We start from the raw sequence: 12,293 nt of genomic DNA, 5'->3' as shown, positions 1-12,293 counted from the left end.
GCTCTGACGCAGAGAGAGAGTCCCGCCGCTCTGACGCAGAGAGAGAGTCCCGCCGCTCTGACGCAGAGAGAGAGTCCCGCCGCTCTGACGCAGAGAGAGAGTCCCGCCGCTCTGACGCAGAGTGAGAGTCCCGCCGCTCTGACGCAGAGAGAGAGTCCCGCCGCTCTGACGCAGAGAGAGAGTCCCGCCGCTCTGACGCAGAGAGAGAGTCCCGCCGCTCTCTGACGCAGAGAGTCCCGCCGCTCTGACGCAGAGAGTCCCGCCGCTCTGACGCAGAGAGAGAGTCCCGCCGCTCTGACGCAGAGAAAGAGAGTACCGCCGCTCTGACGCAGAGAAAGAGAGTACCGCCGCTCTGACGCAGAGAGAGAGTCCAGCCGCTTTGACGCAAAGAGAGAGTCCCACAGAGAGAGTCCCGCAAAGAGAGTCCCGCAGAGAGAGTCCCGCAGAGAGAGTCCCGCAGAGAGAGTCCCGCAGAGAGAGTCCCGCAGAGAGAGTCCCGCAGAGAGAGTCCCGCAGAGAGAGTCCCGCAGAGAGAGTCCCGCAGAGAGAGTCCCGCTCTCACGCAGAGCGTCACAAAGTTTCCATAGGATTAGGCGGCAGTGGCGATTGCTAGTAAGAAAATAGTAAGGGAAAAAATGGTTACAAAAATTGTGTATTTTAGCATTTTACAAGTCAAAAAGTACACAAATTACAACATAAATAGCGCAATATAATATGTATTTGTATTTTTTTATATTGCCCTATTTGCATTGTAATATTGTGACCTTTTGACTTGTAAAAGCTAAAATACACCAGCGAGCCGGCTCTGTTTTTGCTCAGTTTTTCCGTTACTATTTTGTTACTGGTGACTTGGGCTCCATTTGGGGGACGGGGGGAGGGGGGCTTTATCTGGGGACCTTGCACCCTTCATGTTTCTAGTGATTGGGGTATTTAATGAGTGCCCTACTACCTCATTTTAAAGGTACAAAATATCCCAACACAAGAAACAATGAGGCCCCCGCCATCACGTGCAGGGCCGCGCCGCCGCACAGCGTTACCTGATAAGCGCAGTCCTTCCCAGGCGGTGGCGAAATGGCACAGTTTGTTTTGGCGTCCGTTTCACCGTGACCTAATGTCAGCCTGCGCTTCGCCGTGACTCTCCCTGCCACCTCCGCCGATCCGCCGCTGGAATCCCCGGTGCTTCGCAGGTACGTTTTATTACTGTTTAGAGTATGGGGTTAATTAAAGGGGGTTTAGTGGTTAGGGTAAGGGGTTAATTTAAGGCGTTTTAGTGGTTGGGGTAAATGGTTAATTTAAGGGGATTAAGGTAGGAGGTTAATTGAATGGGTTGTAGTGGTTAGGGTAGGGGGTTAATTTAAGGGGTTCAGGGTAAGGGTTTAGAGTAGGGGGTTTAGGCACTTACCTTAGCGGCGAAAGCGGGCGGTAGTGGGGTGAGTCACAGCAAAGCGCCTGTGGCCCCATAATCGCGCGAAACGCTACCAAATGTCCGAAAACGTGGTTACGGCATGTTTAATAATCTTAATGCAGGTGATGGATACCAGCGTTTAATGTCGCCAGAGGAACCACATAAAGTGTCTGGATGCTGCCGGGTCCCTGATCTCCCCGTGCCTGGTGCATGATCTCCCCGTGCCTGGTGCCTGATCTCCCCGTGCCTGGTGCCTGATCTCCCCGTGCCTGGTGCCTGATCTCCCCGTGCCTGGTGCCTGATCTCCCCGTGCCTGGTGCCTGATCTCCCCGTGCCTGATCTCTGATCTCCCCGTGCCTGATCTCTGATCTCCCCGTGCCTGATCACCACGTGCCTGATCTCTGATCACCCCATGCCTGATCTCCCCGTGCCTGATCACCCTGTGCCTGATCACCCCGTGCCTGATCTCTGATCTCCCCATGCCTGGTCTCTGATCTCCCCGTGCCTGATCACCCCCGTGCCTGATCTCTGATCTCCTGTGCCTGATCTCCCCGTGCCTGATCTCCGATCTCCTGTGCCTGATCTCCCCGTGCCTGATCTCTGATCACCCCGTGCCTGATCACCCCGTGCCTGATCTCTGATCACCCCGTGCCTGATCTCTGATCACCCCGTGCCTGATCACCCCGTGCCTGATCTTTGATCTCCTGTGCCTGATCTCCCCGTGCCTGATCTCTGATCTCCCTAATCACCCTGTGCCTGATGATCACCCTGTGCCTGATGATCACCCAGTGCCTGATGATCACCCGTGCCTGATGATCACCCAGTGCCTGATGATCACCCCGTGCCCGATGATCACCCCGTGCCCGATGATCACCCCGTGCCCGATGATCACCCCGTGCCCGATGATCACCCCGTGCCCGATGATCACCCCGTGCCCGATGATCACCCCGTGCCCGATGATCACCCCGTGCCTGATGATCACCCCGTGCCTGATGATCACCCCGTGCCTGATGATCACCCTGTGCCTGATGATCACCCCATGCCTGATCCTGTTTGATTGCAGATGTTCATGTTGATGTTTTCCCTTTTGTTTGGCTAAGCATGGAAGTGTAATTAGTCTAAAGCAGCCACCCCCTCTCTGACACCTATACCAGTAACTCATACACTGCTGCTATCTTGTCCCCTGAACATGTCCTCCCCATGGTAACATTTACACCACACTGGGACCTGGGGACAGCTTCATTTTAACCTCTTACTGCCCATGTGCAGCTGCCAGGGATACGTTAACAATGCAAATCTATATCTGAACTTAGGAACAAGTCTCACTCACAGGAACAACAGAGCCTCTCACTGGGGGTATTGTTTTGTATGTCTTTATTTATATAGCGCCATTAATGTACGTAGCGCTTCACAGTAGTAATACATGTGGTAATGTGCAAGGCAGCACTGCAGCGAGTGAGACTCACTGTATATGAATAATAACACACTGCAGTGAGTGAGACTCGCTGTACATCAATGATAACTGTTACTCTCTTTAGCAGGGGATATTAACGAAAGCCAGGCCCTCTCTTCTCAACTATGTCCCATGCATCTGAGAATACCCCATTCAAATTCCAAAAAGGTTAATCTGTCACCCATATAAATATCTGGAGCCTGCTGCCCAAACTGGATGAACTAAGGGCATGGTGCCTTATGCAAACCCCAACGCCATCATTCTCACAGAAACATGGCTAACCCCTAAAACCCCTGATGCAAATATCGCCATTCAGGGAAACACAATTTCTAGGAAAGACAGGTCAAAGAGAGGAGGAGTGTTATTTTATATTGCAGACACGTTACAATTTTCGCTGATAAATTGCCCCCCCAAGCCCACCCTCTTTTGAAATCATAGTTGTCAACATATGCCTCCCCTTTTTTAAGCCCGTCTTGAGCTGGCATCAACCGCCCCCCTAAAGCCCCACTACAATCCCTGACTGATATCACCCAGTTTCTTGGCTCCGTTTCCTCTCTGAATGAGAAGAGTGAGCTGCTAGTTCTTGGGGATTTCAACCTCAATTGGCTCGACCCGAAAAACAACAAAATCCAGATACAAATCAAGTCACTTAACCCAATGCTACTAATTTCAAAACCCACTCGGACAAACCTAAAATGTCACAACCATTCCTTGCTAGACTGGATCCTCTCCTCAAATCCCAGCAAAATCCAATCCTCTGGCATCCTTCCTGACATTTTCAGTGGCCATGCAATAGTGTACTCTGTAAGAAAAATTAAACCACACCAATCAAGCCCTAAAGTTCCACTCACTAGAACATTTAGAAACTTTAACCCACAACAGTTTCTGGCTGACCTTACCAGCTGCCCTTAGTACAGAATCAACTTAATTCCCGTCCCCGATTCTGCACTCAAATATTTCCAATCTGAGTTCTTAAAACTCTGTGATACCCATGCTCCACTACGCAAAATAAGAGTATGGGGGGCCCACCTTCCATGGGTTACAACCGACCTTACAGCGCTCTACCACATTAGGGTTGCCTTGTGGAAAACCTACAAAGTAACTGGCACTACCAAAGATCTTAATAACTACAGATGCCTGTGGAATATGTGCACAAGGCAAACAAGGCATGCAAAAGCACAATATTACTCTGACAATCTCCACCAGAATACATCAAATCCAGCAAACTCCTGGAAGGTTAACAATATATTCCAGCCTTCTAACCATCAACAACCAAGTAATATCAGTAAGGAGGATATTACTCTGACAAATCCCACTGACATTGCAAATGCATTCAATGATTAGTTTGTGGGGTGTGCTACTAACTTATTAGCGAAACGTAACCCGAACTACAAACATGAACCTCATCCTGGGAGTACCCCTATATCCCCACCCTCTCCCAACACTGCCCACATGTTTCAATTTGTCCCATTATCTGAAGAGGAGATTACACAAGCGCTCCTCAAATTAAAACTAAGCAGCCAATGTGGACCTGACTTACTACAATCTAGGTTCCTACGACTTGGTGCCCCAGCCATTGCCAAACCAATTGCTTCCCTACTCAACTCTATCCTGTCTGCAGGCCATATCCCTAAGACCCGGAAAACTGCCAGAGTTGTCCCAATCTTCAAAAGTGGAGACAAAAACACCGTCTCAAACTACAGGCCAATCTCTCTTCTCCCAATACTATCCAAAGTCATGGAAAATGTGTTAATTCCCAATTACACAATTATTATACCAAGACAAATTTCCCTAGCCAATTCCAAACTGGCTTTGGCCCCAAACACTCCACAGTAACTACCCTGCTAAAGTTTGCAATGAGATCCAGTGTTGAATGGAACGGGGACAACTCACTGGTGCAGTATTCCTAGATTTTGCAAAGGCTTTTGACACAGTTGATCATGTTATCCTGCTTAACAAACTCCAGAGCTCTGGAATAGGGAAGCATGCATTAAAATGGTTTCAGTCCTACCTATCAGGTAGATCCCGTGTGTCCATCTCGGGCACTAAGGGCTGGGACGGACGGATGCACGGGCTTTCCCCACCAGTAGGGGAATCCTCCCGTGCCGGTCCCGGTCCCCCCTGGCTGCACAGCTCACTACACGCTGTGACGCGTCAGCCGCTAGGGGATACAAGAGAATTGTGATCCCTAGCGTCGACGCGTCACGTGGTGTGGCTGTGAGCCAATGAGGAGGGGAGGCTTCGGGAGGAGGAGAGGCTTCGGGGAGCGGGGAGGAGTGTGGAGTGTCTGTCTCTGTGTGTGTGTGTGTGTGTGTGTGTGTGTATGTATGTATGTGTATGAGTGCCTGCCTGCGTGTGTGTGTGTGTGTGTGTGTGTGTGTAAGAGAGAGAGAGTGCCTGCGTGTGAGAGAGTGCCTGCGTGTGTGTATGACAGCCCGAGCCGAGGGAGGGGGGGGGGGAGAGTAGCGGGTCCCTCCGCTCAAGCCACGCCCCCCCTCCCGCTCAAGCCTCCCACTCCCGCCCACCTCCCGCTCCCTACAGACCGCATATCGCGGTCTGTGTATGTCAGCGCCCTGCCTGTCTGCAGTGCGGGAGCGCTGACGGAGGGAGCGGGGCCTTAGCCATACTCCAACCCCTTGGATATCACATGTGGGGTCCCGCAAGGCTGTGTTCTGGGGCCCCTACTCTTCTCAGTGTTCATCAATAATCTTCCTATGGCCTGTAAAGGAAGCTTCAATACACATGTATGCAGATTACACAATCTTATACACACACAGCCCTAACCTCTCAGACCTTGTACATGTACTTCAAACTGACTTTGAGACTTGAAAATTGGACTTCCCAAAACAAACTGTTTTTAAACACTGACAAGACTGTAACAATGATATTTGGGACCAAGGCAAAATTTCTAACGCTTCCAATGAATGACCTACAGATCCGAACCAACGCTAATACTATCCTAGCCCCTGTTACTAGTTTCAAATATTTGGGCATATGGTTTGACTCCCATTTAACATTTGAGATGCACATTGATACCGACATCCAAAACCTATGCCAAACTAGGTGTACTTTATAGAAACAAATCCTCCCGGTCAGAAAGTGCATCACACTGCAGATGCTAATGCCAATTATAGACTATGGGGACATAGTATACGGCTCGGCACCCCAAACCCACCTTAGCAAACGTGATAACCTCTACAATTCAAAATGCCACTTTGTCCTCCAATGCAATAACACACATCATTGCGAAATGTTCAAAGAACTATATTAGTCATCACTTGAGTCCAGGCGCAAAGTTCATTTTTGCCTTCAAATACTTCCTAAACAAGCTCCTCACCCCAACCACATGCAGCACTTATCTGAGATCTGACTTCAAAAGACTGTTCATGGTCCCAAGGTTCAGCAAAGTATCCGGCCGCTCCTCCTTTTAGCATGCACCCCTAAACTGGAACAATCTACCCGAGGCTCTCACAGTCTAAGTTCTTTCAAAACTAAAGCTGTCTCACATTTTAAACTGGTCTGTAACTGTTACATACGCCTATAATATATATTGTCTCTAACTGTGCATGCAATATCTTGTATATAATGTATACCCTGCTCACTTAATGTAACAATGTATTTGTAACTATGTATTTGTAACCATGTATTATGTCATCATAACTCTGTGCCCAGGACATATTGAAAACGAGAGGTAACTCTCAATGCAAAACATTTTATAAATAAATAACCCACTGCAATGAGTGAGACTCACTGTACATGAATAATAACGCACTGCAATGAGTGACACTCACTGTACATGAATAATAACGCACTGCAATGAGTGACACTCACTGTACATGAATAATAACGCACTGCAATGAGTGACACTCACTGTACATGAATAATAACGCACTGCAATGAGTGACACTCACTGTACATGAATAATAACGCACTGCAATGAGTGACACTCACTGTACATGAATAATAACGCACTGCAGTGAGTGAGACTGTATGACAAGTAACACTCCATAAGAGTGAGGCTTTATTGTAACGAGTGAGTGATACTATACAGGAGTAATAATACTTTGCAATAAGTGACACTCACTCTACCCGAGTAATAATGCATTGCATTAAGTAATACTTATTAGACCAGAGCAATAATGCACGCAGTGGGAAATACTCACTATCCCGGAGTAACAATGCATTGCATTAAGTAATACTCACTATCCCGGAGTAACAATGCATTGCATTAAGTAATACTCACTATCCCGGAGTAACAATGCATTGCATTAAGTAATACTCACTATCCCGGAGTAACAATGCATTGCATTAAGTAATGCTCACTATACCGGAGTAATACTGCATTAAGGATTAAGTAATGCTCACTATACCCGGTTAGTAATGAGTGAGACCGCACTGTAGTGAGTGAGCCTCACAGACATGCCACTCACTTCCCCTGAGTGTGACTCCCGGGCCTGCTGATAGTACACTGTGACACTGAGTGTCCTCTCTCTCTCTCCCCCCGCGTACCTGCGGCATCTCCCCCCGCGGCTGCATCACACCGGGCCGCCTCCATCCTCACTCACCATCCCGTTACTCAACCACAGAGTCTGGGAGGACGCGGGGATAGACAGGCAGCGCCGCGAAGCAGAGAGCGGGAGGTTACAGTGGGCCAGAGTGGCGCCAGGAAGGGGGGAGAAGCCACGGCCGCCATTGCTGCTAAGGGCAATGGCTGTAGTGTGCCCGTCACTGTGATAGGGCTGCAGCGGAAATGTATTTGTGTCAATAGTCAGACTAATACTGTTACCCCCTCAGTGTGGCTTCTTCAAATGGCTGGCACCTCCTGCAAGCGACTGGCACCCCCTGCAAGCGACTGGCACCCCCTGCAAGCGACTGGCACCCCCTGCAAGCGACTGGCACCCGCTGCAAGCGACTGGCACCCCCTGCAAACGACTGGCACCCGCTGCAAGTGACTGGCACCCTACTGGCACCCCCTGCAAGAGACTGGCACCCCCTGCAAGAGACTGACACCCCCTGCAAGCGACTGGCACCCGCTGCAAGTGACTGGCACCCCCTGCAAGAGACTGACACCCTACTGGCACCCCCTGCAAGAGACTGGCACCCCCTGCAAGAGACTGACACCCTACTGGCACCCCTTGCAAGCGACTGGCACCCCCTGCAAGCGACTGGCACCCGCTGCAAGCGACTGGCACCCCCTGTAAGCGACTGGCACCCTACTGGCACCCCCTGCAAGAGACAGACACCCTACTGGCACCCCCTGCAAGCGACTGGCACCCGCTGCAAGCGACTGACACCCCTTGCAAGCGACTGACACCCTACTGGCACCCCCCTTGCAAGAGACTGACACCCCCTGCAAGCGACTGGCACCCCCTGCAAGAGACTGACACCCCTTGCAAGCGACTGGCACCCGCTGCAAGCGACTGGCACCCCCTGTAAGCGACTGGCACCCTACTGGCACCCCCTGCAAGAGACTGACACCCCTTGCAAGCGACTGGCACCCGCTGCAAGCGACTGGCACCCCCTGTAAGCGACTGGCACCCTACTGGCACCCCCTGCAAGCGACTGGCACCCCCTGCAAGCGACTGGCACCCCCTGCAAGCGACTGGCACCTGCTGCAAGCGACTGGCACCCCCTGCAAGCGACTGGCACCCCCTGCAAGCGACTGGCACCCCCTGCAATCGACTGGCACCCCCTGCAATCGACTGGCACCCCCTGCAAGCGACTGGCACCCCCTGCAAGTGACTGGCACCCTACTGGCACCCCCTGCAAGCGACTGGCACCCGCTGCAAGCTACTGGCACCCCCTGCAAGCGACTGGCATCCCCTGCAAGCGACTGGCACCCTACTGGCACCCCCTGCAAGCGACTGACACACCCTGCAAGCGACTGGCACCCCCTGCAAGCGACTGGCACCCTACTGGCACCCCCTGCAAGCGACTGACACCCCCTGCAAGCGACTGGCACCCTACCGGCACCCCCTGCAAGCGACTGGCACCCCCTGCAAGCGACTGGCACCCTCTGCAATCGACTGGCACCCCCTGCAAGCGACTGGCACCCCCTGCAAGCGACTGACACCCCCTGCAAGCGACTGGCACCCGCTGCAAGCGACTGGCACCCCCTGCAAGCGACTGTCACCCCCTGCAAGCGACTGGCACCCGCTGCAAGCGACTGGCACCCCCTGCAAGCGACTGGCACCCTACTGGCACCCCCTGCAAGCGACTGGCACCCGCTGCAAGCGACCGGCACCCGCTGCAAGCGACGCACCCCCTGCAATCGACTGGCACCCCCTGCAAGCGACTGGCACCCACTGCAAGCGACTGGCACCCCCTGCAAGCGACTGGCACCCGCTGCAAGCGACTGGCACCCGCTGCAAGCGACTGGCACCCGCTGCAAGCGACTGGCACCCGCTGCAAGCGACGCACCCCCTGCAATCGACCGGCACCCGCTGCAAGCGACTGGCACCCCCTGCAAGCGACTGGCACCCCCTGCAATCGACTGGCACCCCCTGCAATCTACTGGCACCCCCTGCAAGCGACTGACACCCCCTGCAAGCGACTGGCACCCGCTGCAAGCGACTGGCACCCCCTGCAATCGACTGGCACCCTACTGGCTTCCCCTGCAAGCGACTGACACCCCCTGCAAGCGACTGGCACCCTACTGGCACCCCCTGCAAGCGACTGGCACCCCCTGCAAGCGACTGGCACCCTACTGGCACCCCCTGCAAGCGACTGACACCCCCTGCAAGCGACTGGCACCCTACTGGCACCCCCTGCAAGCGACTGGCACCCCCTGCAAGCGACTGGCACCCCCTGCAAGCGACTGGCACCCGCTGCAAGCGACTGACACCCCCTGCAATCGACTGGCACCCCCTGCAAGCGACCGGCACCCCCTGCAATCGACTGGCACCCCCTGCAAGCGACCGGCACCCCCTGCAAGCGACCGGCACCCCCTGCAGGCGACTGGCACCCGCTGCAAGCGACGCACCCGCTGCAAGCGACTGGCACCCTACTGGCACCCCCTGCAAGCGACTGACACCCCCTGCAAGCGACTGGCACCCCCTGCAAGCGACTGGCACCCCCTGCAAGCGACTGGCACCCGCTGCAAGCGACGCACCCCCTGCAAGCGACCGGCACCCCCTGCAAGCGACTGGCACCCCCTGCAAGCGACTGACACCCCCTGCAAGCGACTGGCACCCCCTGCAAGCGACTGGCACCCCCTGCAAGCGACTGGCACCCGCTGCAAGCGACGCACCCCCTGCAAGCGACCGGCACCCCCTGCAAGCGACCGGCACCCGCTGCAAGCGACCGGCACCCGCTGCAAGCGACCGGCACCCCCTGCAAGCGACCGGCACCCCCTGCAAGCGACCGGCACCTGCTGCAAGCGACCGGCACCCGCTGCAAGCGACTGGCACCCCCTGCAAGCGACCGGCACCCCCTGCAAGCGACCGGCACCCCCTGCAAGCGACCGGCATCCCCTGCAAGCGACCGGCACCCCCTGCAAGCGACTGGCACGCACAGAGGGGAGCCCCCGCACAGCTAAATGGTAGGAGTGAGGTGCTTTCTGCTGTGCTGTAAGGTAAATGGTAATGTTTAGCCAGTAACCCGACTGGTCACAGTAGGTAGCAACCCAGAGTAGATAGGTTGCTGTGCTGCGAGACTGACAGTGATTGATATGATCACCCGGTTAGTCCCAAAAACAGCTGTTAGTGCAGATATTGGTAAGCAAATTGTGTGATATGGCTTCCTGCACAGACCAAGGAATGGTTACACAGAATGAAACACAGTTGCAATCGTGGCAAAGTAAGTTACAATGTATCCCTTTATATCCAGTCCCACTCCACACACACCTTGTGTAAAGCACTGTATATACTGTGGGCTCTCCATTCATTTTTATTCACACTGATACACATACACACTCTTTCTTCACTTGCTTTCAGTAACCATTTAACACCTCTAGCCATAAAACACATCCACACCGGGGGAAGGAACAGCACAGATAACATTCCAAGAGACACTGTTTTTAAGTTTACCTTTTGCTTCATTCATTGTAACATCGCCGGAAGAAGAGATCAGTGTATCTCGAAAGCTCGCACAAATAAAAGCATTTCGTTAGCCACAGAACGGTATCATCTATTTTTTTTTTTATTTTTTTTATTATATATATATATATATATATATATATATATATATACAGTGTTCGACAAACCTATACATTTGCTCGCCCCGGGCGAGTGGATTTAACCCCCGGGCGAGTAAATATTGGCCCAAGCAGCACACGTTTGGTACTAGGTGGCGAGTAGATTTTTTTGTGTGGCGAGTAGATTTTTTGGTGATTTGTCAACCACTGTATATATATATATATATATATATATATATATATATATATATATATATATATATGGTACAGATGTAATATACACGTGACAGTTTTTTAATGTGTAAGTTTTTAAATGTCTGAAATGATATTCTAATATTCTTGTCACCTTTTTACTCCTACATTTTTTCTCATCCGGCTCTTTTGGAAAAGCAGTCGAAGAGCACAGGCGTGGAGGTATACTTAAAGGGTTCCAGGTGTGAGTGTTGTACCTGTACAGGAATTGCTGTAACATACTGTAAACACTTTGTATTGGGACAGGAACATGGTTCAGGGCAGGAGAGAGGCAAATGGAGTCCAAGTACAGGCAGAAGGTTCAGCACAAGCTCAAGACATGCAACGCACAAGCAGGATACCAGACAGTGTCCCAGAGCATAAGGAATCAGACACCTTGCTCAGGCACTGGTTGCATGGAAATGTCTCCCATATAAAGGCCAGGAACGTGTGCAGTTGATTACAACCTCCATCCAGGTTGAAAGCGGAAGGAAGCCACTTCAGCCATCTTGGGTGAGGGCGAAATGACCTCAGATGTCAGCCATCTTGGGGGAGGCAAGGAATTTCAGCGATGTGTTGGTGTCGCAGGGGAACGGCCATGATAGAAAGCCCTGCCTGTCTCAGTCACAGTGGACCAGATGCTAAATAATGTGCCGGAACAGCGTTGGAGCTCGTGTGGAAAATAGGTGTGTTAAAAGGTGCAGTCCTGTTACTTCACAAAGAGTGGCGGTAGCTGTGCATGGTGAAATAGGACACTGTCATAGGGCGATCCCATGGATGTTTCCACTTGGTCTACTCAGCTTCAGAACTCCCAGCTTACACAGATACCCTTTACACAGATGATGTACTGTATCATACCTGCTACCTCCGGTACATGCTGTTCTGCCAGGCTCCTTGTAAGAGGGAGGTGCAGACGTACACACAAGGAGGCAGTTTGGGGGATATTAAAACATGGCTTTATTGAGCCTGTCCCTTTAAACAATGCAGACCATACAAAAACAAAATAAACAGCCTATCCCTGTGTAAGGGTTAACTCACTTCCCAGTCCCGCTCTACAAGAGTGGGAGGAA

At 52.3% G+C, this 12,293-nt stretch overlaps 1 protein-coding gene across 2 annotated transcripts in view; it reads right to left on the bottom strand.

Moving 5' to 3' along the window:
* Nucleotides 1-12,293, bottom strand: part of B4GALT4 (beta-1,4-galactosyltransferase 4) — a 132,389-nt gene that overhangs the window by 107,007 nt on the left and 13,089 nt on the right. Inside the window, exon 1 of one of the 2 annotated variants that reach the window (XM_075593626.1) lies at nt 7,368-7,473. The exons of the other annotated variant lie outside the window; for it this stretch is intronic. The gene's annotated coding sequence lies outside the window, so the exon portion shown is untranslated. Of the gene's footprint in view, nt 1-7,367; nt 7,474-12,293 lie in introns of those variants that run through there. 2 annotated transcript variants of the gene reach the window in all.

This window comes from Ascaphus truei, chromosome 3 (assembly GCF_040206685.1).
Source record: "Ascaphus truei isolate aAscTru1 chromosome 3, aAscTru1.hap1, whole genome shotgun sequence".
NCBI classification, from domain to species: Eukaryota; Metazoa; Chordata; class Amphibia; order Anura; family Ascaphidae; genus Ascaphus; species Ascaphus truei.
The sequence above is the reverse complement of the archived record's forward strand: the minus strand, read 5'-3'. Positions and strand labels throughout refer to the sequence as shown.